The sequence below is a fragment of the Lolium rigidum genome, chromosome 6 (genome assembly GCF_022539505.1).
Source record: "Lolium rigidum isolate FL_2022 chromosome 6, APGP_CSIRO_Lrig_0.1, whole genome shotgun sequence".
In the NCBI taxonomy this organism is placed as follows: Eukaryota; Viridiplantae; Streptophyta; class Magnoliopsida; order Poales; family Poaceae; genus Lolium; species Lolium rigidum.
The window spans coordinates 316456751-316473969 of record NC_061513.1 but is presented as its reverse complement, the minus strand read 5'-3'; positions in this window follow the sequence as shown (position 1 = coordinate 316473969).

The following is a 17219-nucleotide window of genomic DNA, read 5'->3' as shown; positions in this document are numbered from 1 at the left end:
GTTCTAGAAATGGATAGTTGTTCAATATAGCCTTTTAAAAAGTGTATAATTTTGGAATGTGCCGAGGGGTATGTATAAATTGTTGTATGCCTGTACTGATCTGCTTTATGTCAACTGTTTCCTCATTACACCATTTTTTTATGCCTGGGATGTAATCATCATATTATTATGCACGGAATCTAATATGTTTCCGTTGAATGGTATCATATTGTGAGCTTCTTTTATCACCGTTATAAAACATAAACATTCGCATGAGCTCTACGGGATCGTGCGCCAAGACGCACATCTAAATCTAGTATTGATTAACATCACAGCTACTAGCTAACATGCTAATATTTGTTATGGATTTCAGCACTCCAAACAAGAAGGTTGGAGGAAAAATTAACGACCATGTACTGATCTAGTCTCCAGATGTGACATACGAACAGGAGCTTTTGGACCGAACCAAGATACATGCCATGAATCTAACCACATCGATGAAGATCTAGCCATGAGGCGCTCGGGATCTTACCGCTTGGCGAGGGAGAGGAGGAGGCCGTGGTCCCCGGCGCGGAGAAGGGTGGGCCTCCTACTCCTCTCTGTACAGCCTGGATCCCGGGCTAGGGTTCCTACTGGGGGTGGAATTTGGTGGTTCCACGCGGTGGAGTAGGGAGAGGAGTAGGCGGGGGTTCGGGGGCAGTGGTTTGAGGTGCAGGGGGGCGCCGGAGTTGGCCGGTGAGGGGGCGGCGGAAGGGGGCATGGACGGGAGGGAGAGAGGAAGGGAGGTAGGTCGCTAGGGTTTGGTCTGGACGGCGGGATCGGGCTGGTTTGGTTTTGTTCGGTCTTGGTCACGCTTCCAAAATCTTTAGGCGCCAAGGTGAAAATCCCGCGCGGGGAAAATTTCGGTTCGCTGTCGGTGCGTTGGATCTTGGTGATTTGGACGGCGTCGATCAATGCCTGGGGCTGATCCCTTTGTGGTTGTTTCCTGTCTTCTAATTGGCTAGATGCATTTTTCATTTTCTAACCTCCACAAATGGGTCAAATTTGAACTACAAATGCACCCGTTCGCGAAACGCGCGAAAGCGACAAAAAGCAGCACATAATATGGTGCATCATAGAACTAAAAATATTTTTCTCGGAATTTCTTGAGCCATGTAAAGTGAACGCTTAGTTCAAGGGTGTGTTCGGTTCTGGAATTAGGTGGAATGGAACGGGACGGTTCCGCACCCAGCCCTCATTCTAGTGTTCGGTTGGAGCAAAAGAACGGAACCAAGGCATTCCTCGGAAGCGAATATTCGTGTAAGATCCGGAACCAAGTGCTTCCACCGAATCGGTCGAATCGGGAGGAATTGCTGCCTATCCGTCACCGCACCACACGAAAAGAAAAGGAAAACTCTCCATCTCACCGCAACCCTATCCCCAAACACGCCCGAGCTCCTCGTCTCTCCCTCGTCGGGCGCTGCCCTCTCCCTCTCTGCAGTCGCTCCTCTCCCTCGTCGGGCGCCGCCCTCTCCCTCTCCGCAGCTGCTAGCTCTCTCTCTCTCCTGCCCCGCTCTCTCTCTCTCTCTCTCTCTCTCTCTCGGGTCGCACGAGCCGGCGGTGTAGGGTGGCGCGGCGGCTGTAGGAGGAGCGGCCGGTGGTGTAGGCGGGCAGATCGGCCGGCGGTGAAGGGGGCGCGGCGGCGGTTGGAGCACTGGCTGGTGATACGTCTCAAACGTATCTATAATTTCTTATGTTCCATGCTACTTTTATGATGATACTCACATGTTTTATACACACTTTATGTCATTATTATGCATTTTCCGGCACTAACCTATTGACAAGATGCCGAAGAGCCAGTTGATGTTTTCTGCTATTTTTGGTTTCAGAAATCTTACAAAGGAAATATTCTCGGAATTGGACGAAATCAACGCCTAGAGTCTTATTTTTACATGAAGCTTCCAGAAGACCGAAGGAGTTACGAAGTGGGGCGACGAGGCGCCGCCACACTAGGGCCGCGCGGCCTAAGGGGGGCCTGCGCCGCCCTAGCGTGTGGGGCCCTCGCGCCGCCTCCAACCCTACCCTTCCGCCTACTTAAAGCCTTCGTCGCGAAAACACCTGTACCGAGAGCCACGATACGGAAAACCTTCCAGAGACGCAGCCGCCGCCAATCCCATCTCGGGGGATTCAGGAGATCGCCTTCGGCACCCTGCCGGAGAGGGGAATCATCTCCCGGAGAACTCTTCATCACCATGATCGCCTCCGGATTGATGTGTGAGTAGTTCATCCTTGGACTATGGGTCCATAGCAATAGCTAGATGATTGTCTTCTCCTCATTGTGCTATCATGTTAGATCTTGTGAGCTGCCTATCATGATCAAGATCATCTATTTGTAATGCTACATGTTGTGTTTGTTGGGATCCGATGAATATGGAATACTATGTCAAGTTGATTATCAATCTATCATATATGTGTTGTTTATGTTCTTGCATGCTCTCCGTTGCTAGTAGAGGCTCTAGCCAAGTTGATACTTGTAACTCCAAGAGGGAGTATTTATGCTCGATAGTGGGTTCATGCCTCCATTGAATCTGGGACAGTGACATAAAGTTTTAAGCTTGTGGATGTGCTGTTGCCACTAGGGATAAAACATCAATGCTTTGTCTAAGGATATTTGTGTTGATTACATTACGCACCATACTTAATGCAATTGTCTGTTGTTTGCAACTTAATACTGGAAGGGGTGCGGATGCTAACCCGAAGGTGGAATTTTTAGGCATAGATGCATGCTGGATAGCGGTCTATGTACTTTGTCGTAATGCCCTGATTAAATCTCATAGTAGTCATCCTGATATGTATGTGCATTGTTATGCCCTCTTTATTTGTCAATTGCCCAACTGTAATTTGTTCACCCAACATGCTATTTCTTATTGGAGAGACACCACTAGTGAACTATGGACCCCGGTCCATTCTTTACATCTGAATACAATCTACTGCAATACTTGTTCTTACTGTTCTTCGCAAACATCATCTTCCACACTATACATTTAATCCTTTGTTTACAGCAAGCCGGTGAGATTGACAACCTCACTGTTACGTTGGGGCAAAGTACTTTGATTGTGTTGTGCAGGTTCCACGTTGGCGCCGGAATCCCTGGTGTTGCGCCGCACTACACTCCGCCACCATCAACCTTCACGTGCTTCTTGACTCCTACTGGTTCGATAACCTTGGTTTCTTACTGACGGAAAACTTGCTGCTGTACGCATCACACCTTCCTCTTGGGGTTCCCAACGGACGTGTGCTTCACGCGTATCAAGCTCTTTTTCTGGCGCCGTTGCCGGGGAGATCAAGACACGCTGCATGGGGAGTCTCCACTTCCAATCTCTTTACTTTGTTTTTGTCTTGCTTTACTTTACTTTATTTGCTGCCTTGTTTGCTCATTATATCAAAAATACAAAAAAATTAGTTACTTGTTTTACTTTATTTACTATCTTGTTCGCATTCTCCATATTAAAAACACAAAAAAATTAGTTACTTGCATTTACTTTATTTAGTTTGCTTTATTTACTATTGCTAAAATGGGTACCCCTGAGAATACTAAGTTGTGTGACTTCACTAGCACAAATAATAATGATTTCCTATGCACACCTATTGCACCACCTGCTACTACAGCAGAATTTTTTGAAATTAAACCTGCTTTACTAAATCTTGTTATGAGGGAGCAATTTTCTGGTGTTAGTTCTGATGATGCTGCTGCCCATCTTAATAATTTTGTTGAACTTTGTGAAATGCAAAAGTATAAGGATGTAGATGGTGACATTATAAAATTTAAATTGTTTCCTTTCTCATTAAGAGGAAGAGCTAAAGATTGGTTGCTATCTTTGCCTAAGAATAGTATTGATTCATGGACTAAATGTAAGGATGCTTTCATTGGTAGATATTATCCTCCTGCTAAAATTATATCTTTGAGAAGTATCATAATGAATTTTAAGCAATTGGATAATGAGCATGTTGCCCAAGCAAGGGAAAGAATGAAATCTTTGGTCAAGAATTGGCAACCCATGGACTAACTACTTGGATGATCATCCAAACCTTTTATGCAGGATTGAATTTTTCTTCGCGGAACCTATTGGATTCAGCTGCTGGAGGTACTTTTATGTCCATCACTATAAGCGCCGCAACAAAGCTTCTTGATAATATGATGACCAACTACTCTGAATGGCACACGGAAAGAGCTCCACAAGGTAAGAAGGTAAATTCTGTTGAAGAAACCTCCTCCTTGAGTGATAAGATTGATGCTATTATGTCTATGCTTGTGAATGGTAGATCTAATGTTGATCATAATAATGTTCCTTTAGCTTCATTGGTTGCTCAAGAAGAGCATGTTGATGTGAACTTCATTAAAAACAATAATTTCAACAACAATGCTTATAGGAATAATTTTGGTAACAACTATAGGCCATATCCTTCTAATAATAGTAATGGTTATGGTAATTCTTATGGGAATTCTTACAACAATAATAGGAGTGTACCCCCTGGTCTTCAAGCCATGATTAAAGAATTTATTAGTACACAAACTGCTTTTAACAAATCTGTTGAAGAAAAGCTTGGTAAAATTGATATTCTTGCTTCTAAAGTTGATAGTCTTGCTGCTGATGTTGATCTTTTAAAATTGAAAGTTATGCCTAATGAAAATAAATATATTAAGTCATTTGCTACAGCAAACGCTATCCAAGTTAGAATTAATGAGAATATTAGATTGATGGCTGAATTGCATGCTAGGTGGGAAAAAGAGGAAAAATTTGCTAAAGAGAATAATGTAGCTAAAGTTTGGACTATTACCACCACTAGTAATGTTGATTCTTCACATGTTGCTAAACCTCCTACTATGAATGGTAAAATAATTGGTGTTAGCAATGTTTCTACTCCTAATGCAAAGCGTGCAAAACTGCCTGAAACTGCTGAAATTGCTAAAACTGCTGAAACTGCTTGTGATAAAACAGCTGAAAATTTTCAAAATATTGTGGATAATGATCCCATTGTTGTAGACCATAATGATTTAGATTTTGATGATTGTCACATCTCTGAAGTTATAAAGTTCTTACAAAAACTTGCTAGAAGTCCCAATGCTAGTGCTATAAATTTGGCCTTTACAAAACATATTACAAATGCTCTCATTAAAGCTAGAGAAGATAAACTAAAACTTGAAACTTCTATTCCTAGGAAGTTGGAAGATGGTTGGGAGTCCATCATTAAGATGAAAATCAATGATTTTGATTGTAATGCTTTATGTGATCTTGGTGCAAGTATTTCTGTTATGCCTAAGAAAATCTATGATATGCTTGACTTGCCACCATTGAAAAATTGTTATTTGGATGTTAATCTTGCTGATAATGCTACAAAGAAATCTTTGGAAAGGATTGATAATGTTCGCATTACGGTTAACAATAACCTTGTCCCCGTTGATTTTGTTGTATTGGATATTGAATGCAATGCATCTTGTCCCATTATATTGGGAAGACCTTTTCTTCGAACTGTTGGTGCTATTATTGATATGAAGGAAGGTAATATTAAGTATCAATTTCCTCTCAAGAAAGGTACGGAACACTTCCCTAGAAAGAGAATGAAGTTACCTTATGATGCTATTATTAGAACAAATTATGATGTTGATGCTTCATCTCTTGATGTTACTTGATTCACACTTTCTGCGCCTAGCTGAAAGGCGTTAAAGAAAAGCGCTTATGGGAGACAACCTATTATTTTACTTCTGCACTTTTATTTTATATTTGAGTCTTGGAAGTTGTTACTACTGTAGAAACCTCTCCTTATCGTTATTTTATTGCATTGTTGTGCCAAGTAAAGTCTTTGATAGTAAGGTTGATACTAGATTTGGATTACTGCGCAGAAACAGATTTCTTACTGTCACAAAATTGAGCAGCCCCTTCTGTAGGTAACTCGGAAAAATATGCCAATTTACGTGCATGGTCATCAGATAAGTGCGCAACTTTCATTCAATTTGAGCATTTTCATCTGAGCAAGTTAAGTGCCCCAGAAAAATTCGTCTTTACGGACTGTTCTGTTTTGACAGATTCTGCCTTTTATTTCGCATTGCCTGTTTTGCTATGTTTGATGGATTTCTTTGTTCCATTAACTTTCAGTAGCTTTGTGCAATGTCCAGAAGTGTTAATAATAATTATGTCACCTCCGAATATGTGAATTTTCGATTATGCACTAACCCTCTAATGAGTTTGTTTTGAGTTTGGTGTGGAGGAAGTTTTCAAGGGTCAAGAGAGGAGGATGTGAAGGAGATATGCCCTAGAGGCAATAATAAAGTGGTTATTATTTATATATTTATGTTTATGATAAATGTTTATATATCATGCTATAATTGTATTAACCGAAACATTAGTACATGTGTGATATGTAGACAACAAGAAGTCCCTAGTATGCCTCTTAAACTAGCTTGTTGATTAATGGATGATTAGTTTCATAATCATGAACATTGGATGTTATTAATAACAAGGTTATGTCATTGTATGAATGATGTAATGGACACACCCAATTAAGCGTAGCATAAGATCTCGTCATTAAGTTATTTGCTATAAGCTTTCGATACATAATTACCTAGTCCTTATGACCATGAGATCATGTAAATCACTTATACCGGAAAGGTACTTTGATTACACCAAACACCACTTGCGTAAATGGGTGGCTATAAAGGTGGGATTAAGTATCCGGAAAGTATGAGTTGAGGCATATGGATCAACGATGGGATTTGTCCATCCCGATGACGGATAGATATACTCTGGGCCCTCTCGGTGGAATGTCGTCTAATGTCTTGCAAGCATATGAATGAGTTCATAAGAGACCACATACCACGGTACGAGTAAAGAGTACTTGTCAGGAGATGAGGTTGAACAAGGTATAGAGTGATACCGAAGATCAAACCTCGGACAAGTAAAATATCGCGTGACAAAGGGAATTGGTATTGTATGTGAATGGTTCATTCGATCACTAAAGTCATCGTTGAATATGTGGGAGCCATTATGGATCTCCGGATCCCGCTATTGGTTATTGGTCGGAGTGAGTACTCAACCATGTCCGCATAGTTCACGAACCGTAGGGTGACACACTTAAAGTTGGATGTTGAAATGGTAGTACTTGAATATGGAATGGAGTTCGAATATTTGTTCGGAGTCCGGATGAGATCCCGGACATCACGAGGAGTTCCGGAATGGTCCGGAGAATAAGATTCATATATAGGATGTCATTTTATGTGAATTAAATTGACGCGGAAGGTTCTATGGAAGGTTCTAGAATGTTCTAGAAAAGTCCGGAAGAAACCACCAAGGAAGGTGGAGTCCACATGGGACTCCACCTCCATGGCCGGCCAACCCTAGTGGGGGAGGAGTCCCAAGTGGACTCCCCCTTAGGGGCCGGCCACCCCCCATATGGGAGGTGGAACTCCCACCTCTAGTGGGAGTCCTAGCTTGGCTAGGTTTCCCCTCCATATGGAAGGTTTTTGGTTCGGGTCTTATTCGAAGACTTGGAGACCAACTCTTGGGGTTCCACCTATATATGAGGGCCAAGGGGAGGGGGCCGGCCACCTAAAACACCACCAAGGTGGCCGCACCCCATAGTGGCCGGCGCCCCCTCTCCCCAAACCCTAGCCGCCCCGCTCCTCCACTTCCCGCACGCTTAGCGAAGCTCCGCCGGACTTCTCCACCACCACCGACACCACGCCGTCGTGCTGTCGGATTCAAGAGGAGCTACTACTTCCGCTGCCCGCTGGAACGGGGAGGTGGACATCGTCTTCATCAACAACCGAACGTGTGACCGAGTACGGAGGTGCTGCCCGTTCGTGGCGCCGGAACCGATCGTGATCAAGATCTTCTACGCGCTTTTGCAAGCGGCAAGTGAACGTCTACCGCAGCAACAAGAGCCTCCTCTTGTAGGCTTTGGAATCTCTTCAAGGGTGAGACTCGATAAACCCCTCGTTGCTACCGTCTTCTAGATTGCATCTTGGCTTGGATTGCGTGTTCGCGGTAGGAAATTTTTTGTTTTCTATGCAACGTTATCCTACAGTGGTATCAGAGCCGTGTCTATGCATAGATGGTTGCACGAGTAGAACACAATGGTTTTGTGGGCGTTGATGCTCTTGTTATCTTTAGTTTGAGTACTTTGCATCTTTGTGGCATAGTGGGATGAAGCGGCTCGGACTAACTTTACATGACCGCGTTCATGAGACTTGTTCCTCGTTCGACATGCAACTTGTATTGCATAAGAGGCTTTGCGGGTGTCTGTCTCTCCTACTATGGTGAAGATTCAATTTACTCTTCTATTGAAAACATTAGTATCAACGTTGTGGTTCATGTTCGTAGGTAGATTAGATCTCTCTCGAAAACCCTAAACCACGTAAAATATGCAAACCAAATTAGAGACGTCTAACTTGTTTTTGCAGGGGTTTGGTGATGTGATATGGCCATAATGTGATGATGAATATGTATGACATGATCATTATTGTATTGTGGCAACCGGCGAGAGCCTTATGGTTGTCTTTAAATTTCATGTTGAGTAGTATTTCAAAGTAGTTGTAATAGTTGCTACATGGAGGACAATCATGAAGACGGCGCCATTGACCTTGACGCTACGCCGATGATGATGGAGATCATGCCCGAAGATGATGGAGGTCATGTCCGTGCTTTGGAGATGAAGATCAAAGGCGCAAAGACAAAAGGGCCATATCATATCACATATGAACTGCATGTGATGTTAATCCTTTTATGCATCTTATTTTGCTTAGATCGCGACGGTAGCATTATAAGATGGTCCCTCACTAAAATCTCAAGATAATAAAGTGTTCATCCTTAGTAGCACCGTTGCCAAGACTTGTCGTTTCGAAGCATCTCGTGATGATCGGGTGTGATAGAATCAACAAGTGCATACAACGGGTGCAAGACAGATTTTGCACATGCGGATACTAAGGTGGCCTTGACGAGCCTAGCATGTACGGACATGGTCTCGGAACACGTGATACCGAAAGGTAGAGCATGAATCATATGGTTGATATGATGAACACTTTGAGTGTTCGCCATTGAAATCACACCTTGTCTCGTGATGATCGGACATAGGTGCGGTGGATTTGGTTCGTGTGATCACTAAGACAATGCGAGCGATATTGTTTTGAGTGGGAGTTCACCTAGATTTTTAATTATGTTGAATTAAAATTTGAACTCAATTTGTCATAAACTTAGTCTAAACATTTGCAAATATATGTTGTAGAGATGGCGTCCCCAATCAATTTTAATCAGTTCCTAGAGAAAGAGAAACTTAAGAGCAACGGTAGCAACTTCACCGACTGGTTCCGTCATGTGAGGATCTTCCTCTCTGGCGGAAATCTGCAATATGTGCTTGATGCACCGCTATGTGACCCTCCTGCAGAAACTGAAATCGATGAAGTAAAAGCTGTTTACGAGACTCGGAAAATATGGTACTCTCAAGTTCAGTGTGCCATCCTATGCAGTCTGGAATCCGATCTTCAAAAACGTTTTGAGCACCACGATCCTCATGAGTTGATGAAAGAGCTGAAAGCTATTTTTGAGACTCATGCGGCCGTGGAATGCTATGAAGCATCGAAACAATTCTTCAGCTGCATGATGGAAGAAGGCAACTCCGTTAGTGAGCACATGCTCGCCATGACCGGGCATGCGAAGAAACTCAGTGACTTGGGAATAGTGATTCCTAACGGATCGGGGATTAATCGTGTCCTTCAATCACCGCCACCAAGTTACAAGAACTTTGTGATGAACTACAATATGCGAGAACATGAACAAGGAGTTACACTGAACTCTTTGGCATGCTAAAAGCTGCTGAGATTGAGATCAAGAAAGAGCACCAAGTGTTGATGGTCAACAAGACCACCGGTTTCAAGAAACGGGGCAAGTCTAAGGGAAAATTCAAGAAGGGTGGCAAGAAAGCTGCCACGCCTCCTGTGAAACCTAAGAACGGCCCTAAGCCTGATGATGAGTGCTATTACTGCAAGGAGAAGGGACACTGGAAGCGTAATTGCTCCAAGTATCTGGCTGATCTGAAGAGCGGCCTTGTCAAGAAGAAGAAAGAAGGTATATCTGATATACATGTTATAGATGTTTATCTCACTGGTTCTCATTCTAGTACCTGGGTATTTGATACTGGTTCGGTTGCTCATTTTTGTAACTCGAAACAGGAACTAAAGAATAAACGAAGACTACTGAAAGATGAAGTGACGATGCGCGTTGGAAATGGATCCAAAGTCGATGTGATCGATGTCGGCACACTTCCTCTACATCTACCTTCGGGATTAGTTTTAAGCCTAAATAATTGTTATTTTGTACCCGCGTTGAGCATGAACATTATATCTGGATCTTGTTTAATGCAAGACGATTATTCATTCAAGTCCGAGAATAATGGTTGTTCTATTTTTATGAATAATATCTTTTATGGTCGAGCACCACAAAAGAATGGCTTATTTACGTTAGATCTCGATAGTAGTGATACGCATATACATAACATAGATGCTAAGCGAATTAAATTGAATGATAATTCTACTTATATGTGGCACTTGTCGTCTTGGTCATATTGGAGTGAAACGCATGAAGAAACTCCATACTTGATGGATTACTTGAATCACTTGACTTTGAGTCACTTGATAGATGCGAAGCATGTCTAATGGGAAAAATGACAAAGACTCCATTTTCTGGTATGATGGAGCGAGCTACTGACTTATTGGAAATCATACATACCGATGTATGTGGACCATGATACGTCTCCGACGTATCGATAATTTCTTATGTTCCATGCCACATTATTGATGATATCTACATGTTTTATGCACACTTTATGTCATATTCGTGCATTTTCTGGAACTAACCTATTAAGAAGATGCCGAAGTGCCGATTCTTTGTTTTCTGCTGTTTTTGGTTTCGAAATCCTAGTAAAGAAATATTCTCGGAATTGGACGAAATCAACGCCCAGGTTCCTATTTTGCCCGGAAGCATCCAGAACACACGAGAACCGCCAGAGAGGGGGCACAGGCCCACCAAACCCTAGGCCGGCGCGGCCAAGGGAGGGCCCGCGCCCCCCTATAGTGTCGTCGCCCCTTCGACCTTCTGACGCCGCCTCTTCGCCTATATAAAGCCCCTGGACCAAAAACCTCGATACCGAGAGCCACGATACGGAAAACCTTACTGAGACGCCGCCGCCGCCAATCCCATCTCGGGGGATTCAGGAGATCGCCTCCGGCACCCTGCCGGAGAGGGGAATCATCTCCCGGAGGACTCTACGCCGCCATGGTCGCCTCGGAGTGATGTGTGAGTAGTCTACCCCTGGACTATGGGTCCATAGCAGTAGCTAGATGGTTGTCTTCTCCCCATTGTGCTTAATTGTCGGGTCTTGTGAGCTGCCGAACATGATCAAGATCATCTATACTGTAATTCTATATGTTGCGTTTGTTGGGATCCGATGAATAGAGAATACTTGTTATGTTGATTATCAAAGTTATGTCTATGTGTTGTTTATGATCTTGCATGCTCTCCGTTACTAGTAGATGCTCTGGCCAAGTAGATGCTTGTAACTCCAAGAGGGAGTATTTATGCTCGATAGTGGGTTCATGTCTCCGTGAATGCAGGGGAGTGACGAAACCTCTAAGATTATGGATGTCTTGTTGCCACTAGGGATAAAACATTGGTGCTATGTTCGAGGATGTAGTTACTGATTACATTACGCGCAATACTTAATGCAATTGTACTGTTGTTAGCAACTTAATACTGGAGGGGTTCGGATGATAACTTTGAAGGTGGACTTTTTAGGCATAGATGCATGCTTGGATAGCGGTCTATGTACTTTGTCGTAATGCCCAATTAAATCTCACTATACTCATCATAATATGTATGTGCATGGTCATGCCCTCTCTATTTGTCAATTGCCCAAGCTGTAATTTGTTCACCCAACATGTTGTTTATCTTATGAGAGAGACACCTCTAGTGAGCTGTGGACCCCGGTCCAATTCTCTATCTTGAAATACAATCTACTGCAATAATGTTCTACTGTTTTACTGCAAACAATCATCATCCACACTATACATCTAATCCTTTGTTACAGCAAGGCGGTGAGATTGACAACCTCGCTTGTTTCGTTGGGGCAAAGTACTTGGTTTGTGTTGTGCGGGTTCCACGTTGGCGCCGGAATCCCTGGTGTTGCGCCGCACTACATCTCGCCGCCATCAACCTTCAACGTGCTTCTTGACTCCTACTGGTTCGATAAACCTTGGTTTCTAGCGAGGGAAACTTACCGTTGTACGCATCACACCTTCCACTTGGGGTTCCCAACGGTCGCGTGCTGTACGCGTGTCAAGCTAAATTTACGGCGCCGTTGTCTGGGGAGATCAAGACACGCTGCAAGGGGAGTCTCCACATCCCAATCTCTTTACTTTGTTTTTGTCTTGCTTAGTTTTATTTACTACTTTGTTTGCTGCACTAAATCAAAATACAAAAAAATTAGTTGCTAGTTTTACTTTATTTGCTATCTTGTTTGCTATATCAAAAACACAAAAAAATTAGTTACTTGTATTTGCTTTACTTATTTCAATATGTTTTCTTTTAATTTTACCGTAAAAAACATGCCGGTAGGACGCGGGTCTATAATTGGGAGAAATAATATAGAAGAATTTTTCAACCATGTTAGTACCGTTGACGATTTTGAAGATAGACACTTGGTAGATCTTGCTCCTACTTATTAAATTGCTGCCGCTGCTCTAGTTCGCATGTTGGAAACTAAATTTGTTAATCTCAATCCTATAATCCAACACATGTTTCTTACACTCGGTGATATGGAAGAGGGGGAAAAGAAAGATTTTGTCTTAGAAACCCTTCTTAGAGAATTTGGTGGAATAGCAAGGGAGGCTAGAAAGGTCTTTGCTAAATATGATATGCTTGGTTCTTATACCAATTTTGTTAGTCTCCTTGAAAAGATGGATATGGATAGAATAAAGTACACTAATAATATTAATGATGGCGGGGAGATCAAAGCACCAATACCGTGCAAGCTCCTAGCGATGAATGATGCACTAGAAAATAACTATGCTTGGCTTGTTCCTGAAAATTTGTTTGATGAGAGTAGCAAGCCTAAGACTAATGAAAAGGGAGATGCTAAAACTTATGTATCCAATATACTATGCTTGGCTGAGAAAACTCCAAACCCCGCTGTAGGTGCACCACCCTTTGATAATACTTGATACACACTTTCTGCGCCTAGCTGAAAGGCGTTAAAGAAAAGCGCTTATGGGAGACAACCCATGTTTTTTTTCTACAGTACTTTGTTTTTATTTTGTGTCTTGGAAGTTGTTTACTACTGTAGCAACATCTCCTTATCTTAGTTTAGTGTTTTGTTGTGCCAAGTAAAGTCGTTGATAGTAAAGTTCATACTAGATTTGGATTACTGCGCAGAAACAGATTTCTTTGCTGTCACGAATCTGGGCAAAATTCTCTGTAGGTAACTCAGAAAATTATGCCAATTTACGTGAGTGATCCTCAGATATGTACGAAACTTTCATTCAATTTGAGCATTTTCATTTGAGCAAGTCTGGTGCCTCGATAAAATTCGTCAATATGAACTGTTCTGTTTTGACAGATTCTGCCTTTTATTTCGCATTGCCAGTTTTGTTATGTTCGATGGATATTTCGATTCCATTGACTTTCTTTAGCTTTGTGCAATGTCCAGAAGTGTTAAGAATGATTATGTCACCTATGAACATGTATATTTTGATTGTGCACTAACCCTCTAATGAGTTGTTCTAAGTTTGGTGTGGAGGAAGTTTTCAAGGATCAAGAGAGGGAGATGATACAACATGATCAAGGAGAGTGAAAGCTCTAAGCTTGGGGATGCCCCGGTGGTTCATCCCTGCATATATCAAGAAGACTCAAGCGTCTAAGCTTGGGGATGCCCAAGGCATCCCCTTCTTATCGACAACATTATCAGGTTCCTCCCCTGAAACTATATTTTTATTCCATCACATCTTATGTGCTTTTCTTGGAGCGTCGGTTTGTTTTTGTTTTTTGTTTTGTTTGAATAAAATGGATCCTAGCATTCACTTTGTGGGAGAGAGACACGCTCCGCTGTAGCATATGGACAAATATGTCCTTAGGCTCTACTCATAATATTCATGGCGAAGTTTCTTCTTCGTTAAATTGTTGTATGGTCGGAAACGGGAAATGTTGCATGTGGTAATATATAATAAAATACTTGTAGAACATTGAACTTTGATAACTTGATTCTTTGCAAATGTTTTGAGATATTTAGATGGTAAGGCTTGCTGGATAAATAAGTTAAAATTAGTAGTGGATTGTTGTCTTTAAGCTTGTGCCAGTACTACAAACTCTATTTAAATAGTTGAAGGCGTAGTTGGACTTGATAGCTTTCCATGTCGAGAGTTCATTGTAATAACTAAGTTGTGTCTGAAGGTCGAGGGAGCTAGCGGGGTACTTGTGCCACCGTGAACGGCCCTCCTTGGAGTAAAATTTTAATCATGCTCTTAATGATGAACCTGCTAGTTGTTTGCAATAAGCTTGTGAGTTCTTTTTGACTAATGTTAAGCTACGGTTTTTGGCACTTCCACCATCCAAATTTGCTAGCCTCCTCGGTACTGTGCATTGCCTTTTGCTCACATTGAGAATTGTGCATACTTCGCCGGTACATCCAAACCCGTGGGAGAACTTTCTCTTGTTCTCCTACACATAAGCCCATACATCTCCTCAAAACAGCCACCATACGTACCTACCACGAGCATTTCCATAGCTGTTCAGAGATATATTGCCATGCAACATCCATTTTTACATTACATGCCATTTTGTCATTTATTATTTATATATTGCTTTGCATGATCATATACAGCTGATGTGTGGTTTACCCATGTTACGCTAGATCATTGCACATCCTGCTACAGCGAGAGGCATACAGTTTCATACATCATGTTTCATTCATTATGAGTTATTTGTACCAAAAAGTGTGTTGTCATATTAGGATGTTGCCCCTAAAAATGAAAAGAGCCGTGGAGGCCATCAAAAAGAAAAAAAAGGAGAAGAAAGAAAAAAAATGAAAAGAAAGAAAAAAAGAGGAAGAGAAAAAGAAAAAAAAAGAGAATAAAGAAAAAGGGGGCAACATTACTATCTTTTATCCACACTTGTGCTCATGTTTTAGCACCCGCATTATTCATAGTCATCATTTGTGCTCATGTTCAGCACCTACATTCATATGAGAGGGTTTTCATGTTTTACTAGTATAACTATGTGGGGAATTTACACTATAGAACTTGGGTTGTATATTCCAATGATGAGCCTCCTCAAAAGTGCTCTAGGTCTTCGTGAGCAACCAAGTTGGATGCACCCCCACTAGTTCCATTGGAGAGCTTTCATACACATATAGCTCTATGTGCATCCGTTGCATGTCAATCACTACTCCTTGCATAGCTTCGATCATAAGGCTTCCTCTTGTCTAATGGTCATTTACAGCTTTGCAAGCCTTTCTTCCATTTGGCCTTCCAAACCCCCATTAACGTTCTTTATGCCATAATATCCTGGTGCTAATACCAAATGCTTGCGCTCACCGGTTGAGTAGACTTCGAAACAGTTGATTCATGACGTTCATGTTTATGTTTACTTGACTGAATCCTTCTTATGTTGTGAAAATTTACTTGATGCTTGGAATGAAGGATAGAACTTCTATGCTTGAATACTTAATACATCTTTAATGAACTTTGTACGGTTGCATGTCTTTAAAGCAATAGTTCATGAAAACTTCTAGCTTGTCTAACTCTTGCATTATCATCTCTTATGTCAATATAGATACTTGCTTTGAATGATTTGATCTCAGCTCATATGCTTTACAAATAGTATGATCAAGGTTATGATGGCATGTCACTCCAGAAATTATCTTTGTTTATCGTTTACCTGCTCGGGACGAGCAGAAACTAAGCTTGGGGATGCTGATACGTCTCCGACGTATCGATAATTTCTTATGTTCCATGCCACATTATTGATGATATCTACATGTTTTATGCACACTTTATGTCATATTCGTGCATTTTATGGAACTAACCTATTAACAAGATGCCGAAGTGCTAGTTGCTTGTTTTCTGCTGTTTTTGGTTTCGAAATCCTAGTAAAGAAATATTCTCGGAATTGGACGAAATCAACGCCCGGGTTCCTATTTTGCCGGAAGCATCCGGAACACACGAGAACGCCAGAGAGGGGGCACGAGGCCCACCAAACCCTAGGCCGGCGCGGCCAGGGGGCCGCGCCCCCTATAGTGTCGTCGCCCCTTCGACCTCTCGACGCCGCCTCTTCGCCTATATAAAGCCCCTGGACCAAAAACCTCGATACCGAGAGCCACGATACGGAAAACCTTGCCGAGACGCCGCCGCCGCCAATCCCATCTCGGGGGATTCGGGAGATCACCTCCGGCACCACTGCCGGAGAGGGGAATCATCTCCCGGAGGACTCTACGCCGCCATGGTCGCCTCCGGAGTGATGTGTGAGTAGTCTACCCCTGGACTATGGGTCCATAGCGGTAGCTAGATGGTTGTCTTCTCCCCATTGTGCTTAATTGTCGGGTCTTGTGAGCTGCCGAACATGATCAAAATCATCTATCACGTAATTCTATATGTTGCGTTTGTTGGGATCCGATGAATAGAGAATACTTGTTATGTTGATTATCAAAGTTATGTCTATGTGTTGTTTATGATCTTGCATGCTCTCCGTTACTAGTAGATGCTCCGGCCAAGTAGATGCTTGTAACTCCAAGAGGAGTATTTATGCTCGATAGTGGGTTCATGTCTCCGTGAATGCTGGGGAGTGACAGAAACCTCTAAGATTATGGATGTGCTTGTTGCCACTAGGGATAAAACATTGGTGCTATGTTCGAGGATGTAGTTATCGATTACATTACGCGCAATACTTAATGCAATTGTACGATTTGTTAGCAACTTAATGCTGGAGGGGTTCGGATGATAACTCTGAAGGTGGACTTTTTAGGCATAGATGCATGCTTGGATAGCGGTCTATGTACTTTGTCGTAATGCCCAATTAAATCTCACTATACTCATCATAATATGTATGTGCATGGTCATGCCCTCTTTATTTGTCAATTGCCCAAGCTGTAATTTGTTCACCCAACATGTTGTTTATCTTATGAGAGAGACACCTCTAGTGAACTATGGACCCCGAGTCCAATTC